Below are 6027 nucleotides of genomic sequence, written 5' to 3' on the forward strand. Positions count from 1 at the left end.
GCCATTAGTGCTTTGACTGCTGTCAAATGTCCCAGGATATGCTGGAGCTTTCTGGATCAAGGTTTTCACCCACCCTGGGATCCTCCAAGAGATCTATAAGCTTTCCTTACCCTCTCCAGCCCCAGGCTGATGGAGAGCAGCTGTGGTTGGCCTCAGTACCAGACTTACCCTTCCAGAAAAGCCAAATCCTGAGCCTGACTTGCCCCAGCTGCTCACTTCCCTTGTAGATCCCATATCCTGGTAGATCCCATACCTCCAGGAACTCTGAGTCATTGAACAGCAGCCAGGCATGACCTAGCACCATCACTAACACACTGGACTAGGTCTGGCCTGGCCTGAGGCTGGTCTGGATTGGGGCCTTGTTCCCAGCATTTCCCATCCCTTCCCTTAATGCTGAATCAGTCTCTGGCCCTTCTTCTGTGGATGTTACTCTGGGTTATTTCCTCATCTTAAATTAGTTAAAAGCAACTTTTAAACAAAAAGAAATAGTAGTTGGGATGGAACAGTATCCTGAAGAGAGGGTACACTGCAAAGGGAACAGGCATGAAAAAGGCTGGCAAGAAAAAGACTCAAACGGCAAATGGATTGGGATAATTGAGGGACAAGGTTAAGGTGACCAGATTTAAAGCAGGACACCATTGACGGGGGTGGGTGGGGTTCTCGATTAAAAATTTTGGTCTATATGGACCAAATAGACCGTTCCTTAGCTTGTCGTGCAGTCTTTCAAAATATCGGGACTTTTTTTAAATGCCCAAAATCAGGACTGTCCCGCCAAAAGTGGGACGTCTGGTCACCTTAGACAAGGTATTTGAGAGAAAGGAAGCAGGACAGGGAGTGTTGTATAGGAAGCTATTGCTGATACCCTATTTACTCTGAAAGTCTTGAAGTTATTATCTATTCTTCTCGACTGAAGTAAGCATCACACTCTTTATAGAGCTGTGGGCTTGTGCAGCTGAACTCCAAAATCCTTAAGCCACTGTCTGTTATAATCATTCCCTCCTCCCTTTCTGGCCATGAAGTCCACTAAGAGGACCTCCAGCTCTGTAGTAACAGACCAGGAGGCTGCTTTCCAGTTTGCTTCCATGTCTCAAAATTCTCAGTCTAACTTGGCCCTTGCTCTGGTTTGGTGACAGGAAAGAGGCGTGGACACCGGTCCGGGGGTGGGACTATCTTGGAATTTAGAATAATTTGTGTGATCCATTGGTACTCACATCAATAGCAAAATAGAAGACTGGCCCAATCTCCAAGGAGGGTTGAAAGGAGATGGGGCTATGGCGATGTGTCTTGTCTCTAAGGACTGGGATTTCTGCCAATCCTGGTATACATCACTGGCAAGCGGGCTCCTTGTTTTCCTGCTCCTCCTCTTCTATCCATACTCTTATATTCTACAGTGGGCCCCTCGAGAAAGGGAAAGAAAATTTAGCTGAATGCAGCCAGGATCTTGGTCTCTAAGGCTGCCTTTGATTCCTCACTACTTCCCCTTTTCTCCTTTGCAGGCTTTTGCTAGGAACACTAGTGGAGCTGCAGTGAGGGTGGGGAAGCAGTGAGGTGAGGTGGGATAGAAAGTGGTTCCAAATATTAACTGGTCTTCTGAGGTTGCTTTTTTGTTGGATCCTGGTCACCTAATTCTATTTCCTTCACCTGCTTCTCTCCTGCTCAGGGCTAGAACTGAAGTGAGAGAGAATGGAGGATCAGTAAATTTGACCATGGTCTCTTACAGCCAACCTTAGCAAGCATGTGGGTGCAACACAGTCCTGGGTCAGGTTGTTTCCTCTCAGTCATGGTTCCTCTGCCACAGCAGGAATGAAAATCTCTTTTTACCAACTCTTTGATGAGCATACCTTGGTCCTGGTATATGAGATCTCTCCATGAACTCTGGAGGCAGTAACTACATTGGTCACACCACCCTCCACACACTCCCTCCAACCCTGCCATCCAACCTTTACTACTAGGGTTCCTAAACCATGCAGAACAACCAAGTGAGTAAGCAGAGAGCCAAGGTTCAGTTCCCAGATCCCTTCCTTTTTTTGTCCTCAGAGACCAACATGGGAGGTGTTTTGATATTCCTTGGTTTGCCTCTCAGTGCTCTTCCCGTTCTTTCTTCCCGTTCTTTCTTCTCTGCCTTCTACTCTGTTCTTAGCCTCTCTCTGTTTGCAGACAAACATTAAGTACAAAGCAATTTTAGGGAGTCAAATAGAGACCCACATGTGCTACTACTGGCGCTGCTGGAAGTACTTGTGCTGCTGACTGTCCGGGACTGAGCACCAGGATAGTCAAAAGTCTTTACTATCAAGTCTACTGACTCCCTAACCAGTTTCTCAAGTCAGGCACTTTGTATTCCCATAGAGGCCTAGGGGTCTCTCAAACTCCAGATTCCTTCTCACTCTAATCTTCACTCTCTATGCCCATATTTAGCCTTCTTCAGAAGCTCCTCTTTTTAGCATACCCCTTCTCATGGTCCTAGGTTTTTAAAGTGACAACAAAGAACTGGGAAATTTCCTTATTCCTATCTTGGCTATTTGATCTCTGACTACCTACTGTTTTCTCAGTTTCCAGGCATTTCCTAAAAGACCCTAAATGATATCTGTATCCCGGCTAGGCTAATTTTTCTCCCATAACACCCGGGTCTAGAAAAGACCATGAGTAGTCACTGTAATCACAACTGAGAGCTTTCTGTACTCCAGATTTCCTCAGACCTAGGAGAAAGAAAGCTTCCTGCCTGGAGGAACCTCTCTTGGATTGCTTGTGTGACCCTCAGCCCCTCCTTGCCCTAGCCAACTTTTGCCTGGTGAGGAGAGGAAAGCAAGAGGACCCTATCCTAACCTGTCACCCCTCCTCTTGCAAGCAGATCTAACATCTTATGTCTGTTCCCTGTGTTGGTAGAATTGGTAGTGATTGATAAGGTTGAACGGCAATGCTGTCTGAGCACCTAGGTTTCATTCATTCTCTGTGTCATCAAGTTGCTTCATTTCTTCAGCTCCCTTGAAAATTCCGTGGGCCAGAGACTCCTAGTTCATACCCTTCTGCAAGGAGGTGCTTGCCTTTTTCCTGATTTGAGGGCTGAGATCTTATTTTTTAAGTTTCCTCTAAAGGGAAATCTTGCGCATATCTCCTCTGGGTCATGGTGAATCCTACTTTAGAGACACCTGTTTTTATTATCTTTAAATTTTACTTATTTTGTTGTTGAGAATGTACACAGCAAAATATACACCAACTCAATAGTTTTTACATACATAATTTAGACATTAATTATATTTTTTAAGTTATCATTTGCTGAGTTGTTCCTCATTAACCTAAATTCACTATCTCTGGATTCCTACCTTTTGAGTTACTATTGCCAATTTAAACCCATATAGATTGTTCTTAAAAGAGCATAATGATCAAGGAAGACCTTTTTGTAACTAGTTAAACTATTATTTGATTTTAAGATGACTTAAGATATTTTTGGTTTAAAATTTAAAGATTATCTCAGCAGTAGTTTCCGTTGTTCATCTCCCCTTCGTGGTTTCAGAAGATCTAGAGTCTATGAGAATTTGAAATTATGTTTTGCAATTCCCTATTTTTGTTCAGGTTTCTTTTATGATTTTTCCCATGTAATTATCATTTTTGAGTATGGGAAAAATATACACAACAAAACATTCTCCAATTCAACAACTTCTACATGTATAATTCATTGCCATTGATTATATTCTTCATGTTGTACAACCATTATTGATAGCCTTTTCCAAATTATTCCACAATTAAAATAAACTCAGTGCCCTGAAGCAACAGTTCTCCCTCTTTCATCCATGGTAACCATTGTTCAAGTTTAGTTTCTTTCTTTTTTTTTTAAAGTGGTTTTCAGGATGTAGTATTCACATGTCATTCACTTCCATAGTGAAGTGACTTTTAAAAAGAGTTGTATATACATCATCACAATCAGTTCTAATCCTCCCTCCTTCCTCCCACATTCATTGTTTGCTCCCAAATCCCTTCACTCTCCACCCCTGTCCCACATCCCCTATAAAGCATTGCATCAACTCCTGTGCTTCATAAACTGGGAGACCTAACAAAAACAATAAAAAACTAAAAACAAAATGGCAACAAGAAAATAATAATAACATAACGATAAAAATAAAGAGTAAGAAAAAAAAGACCATCACAATATTTAAAAAGCCAGAGAAGAAATTTCTGTCATGGAACAAGCAAGAAATATTTGAGCCTAGCGCAAATTCAGGTTGGGTGAGAGAGAGGTCATTTGATAAAGTATTACATTATACCATGGTTTAATCCACCATAATCAAGTTCACAATAATCTCTGTCTGATGGTAAAGCTGTTCAAGTTAATCTGACTAGATAGTCTGCAGATGGATTTTGGATTCCCTTTGTTCTCCATAGCTTTCTACAAATTGGGTGTTCAAAATTAAAGCTCTGGTACTTTTCCCTTCATCATATTTGAGTTTTGTTATTGTCATCTTTGGATCACACAGGCTGGTGTGTTTCTTCCACGTGGACTTAATTGAAAAGCTCACTTAGATGGCTGCTTGTTTAAATTCAAGCCATTAAGACCCCAAACACTATTCCAATAGATAGCTGGGCACCTTCTGCTTTCTTCACTAGACTTTACCGCAGCACCCTTATCTTCAGTGAACGCTTCATGAAGGTGAGCATGGAGCCGGGCCATGTTATAAGAACTAACTGTTCTTGCATTGGGGCTAGAATTAAGTGGGAACACCCAAACCATCTGCTTTTCCACAGGTTAGGAAGGACTCTGGTTTACTTTGGTGAGTATACTAAGACAAAAAAAAAAACAAAAAAAAAAAAAAAAAAAAAGAAAAAAAAACTATAGTCCAACTGCAAGCTGCAATCACGAGTTGTTGCTTTATACAGATTGAGTTCTTAACAAATTGAGTTCATAATTGATTGAGCTCTGTTTACACTGACCATGGGGATTGGTGCTAGGGGAAATTTTCTTGTATCTATTTTTGCAATTGCAGATCCTTTTAAGTGCAGATTAAACCTTTCCATATTAATGCAACAGGAGCATTGAGGATATATATTTTTTTCCTTGCATTGGATGCCCTATAAGCCAGGGGTCCCACTCAAGGTCCAATGATTGCCATTTCCACAGTGTCGGGGTGGCCATCCTTTGCTTCCTCTCCCATCAAATAATTTCAGTCCTATATCCAAGGGAACAGGTTGTTTTGAGGTAGGGCCCAGTTCATTCAGTTGGACTTCTAAATTGAGTCCTTCTGGTATAGCCTTTGGGTTATACTATGTTGCCTGTAAGGCCAGTATCTAACTAAGGTCATCATAGTGCTTAATCCTCGGTGTGGTTCACCAAGGGTTGGATAGAAACATATTCAATAGTGTCTATCCAGGAACATAAAATTGGGTTTATTCTCCTCTTAGGCTTCCTATTGTTCAGCCTCCCTTCCAAATGTGGGTTGCTCCCCCATTTACCTACCATACCCACTAACAGAAATATCAGTGCCTCTTCTGAGATGTAGATGCTCCCCTCCCCTGGTCTTAACTTAATTTTCCATTAAGGTTCTCCTCTCATTCCTGTGGAGGGTCTATTGATTTGTCGCCGCCTTGTCTCAATGTTGTATAGCTTGTAGTAGATAGGCTTCTTCCTTTTCCCCCTTCTTGAAGAATTAACCCCAGCTAATGTAAGGTCTCATCTATTGAGGTGGTTCTTATGAAGTGCATACATTGGGGAGAGGGAGTGATGTATAGTCAGTCCATGGCCAGTAGGCAGATTTTCTAACCTTTTTGTTTGGGCATTACTTTAATTGGTGTTTCTCCTTAAAGTATTGTACTCATGTAAAATGTGTCCTTTTTTAAAAAATTGTTTTATTAGGGGCTCATACAACTCTTATCACAATCCATACATACATCAATTGAGTAAAGCACATTTTGTACATTCATTGCCCTCATCATTCTCAAAACATTTCCTCTCCACTAAAGCCCCCAGCATTAGGTCCTTATTTGCCCCCTCCCTCCACACTCCACCCTCCCTCATGAGCCCTTGATAATTTATAAATT

This window comes from Echinops telfairi, unplaced genomic scaffold, assembly GCF_000313985.2.
Source record: "Echinops telfairi isolate 266 unplaced genomic scaffold, ASM31398v2 ScPeMD7_7423;HRSCAF=8461, whole genome shotgun sequence".
NCBI classification, from domain to species: domain Eukaryota; kingdom Metazoa; phylum Chordata; class Mammalia; order Afrosoricida; family Tenrecidae; genus Echinops; species Echinops telfairi.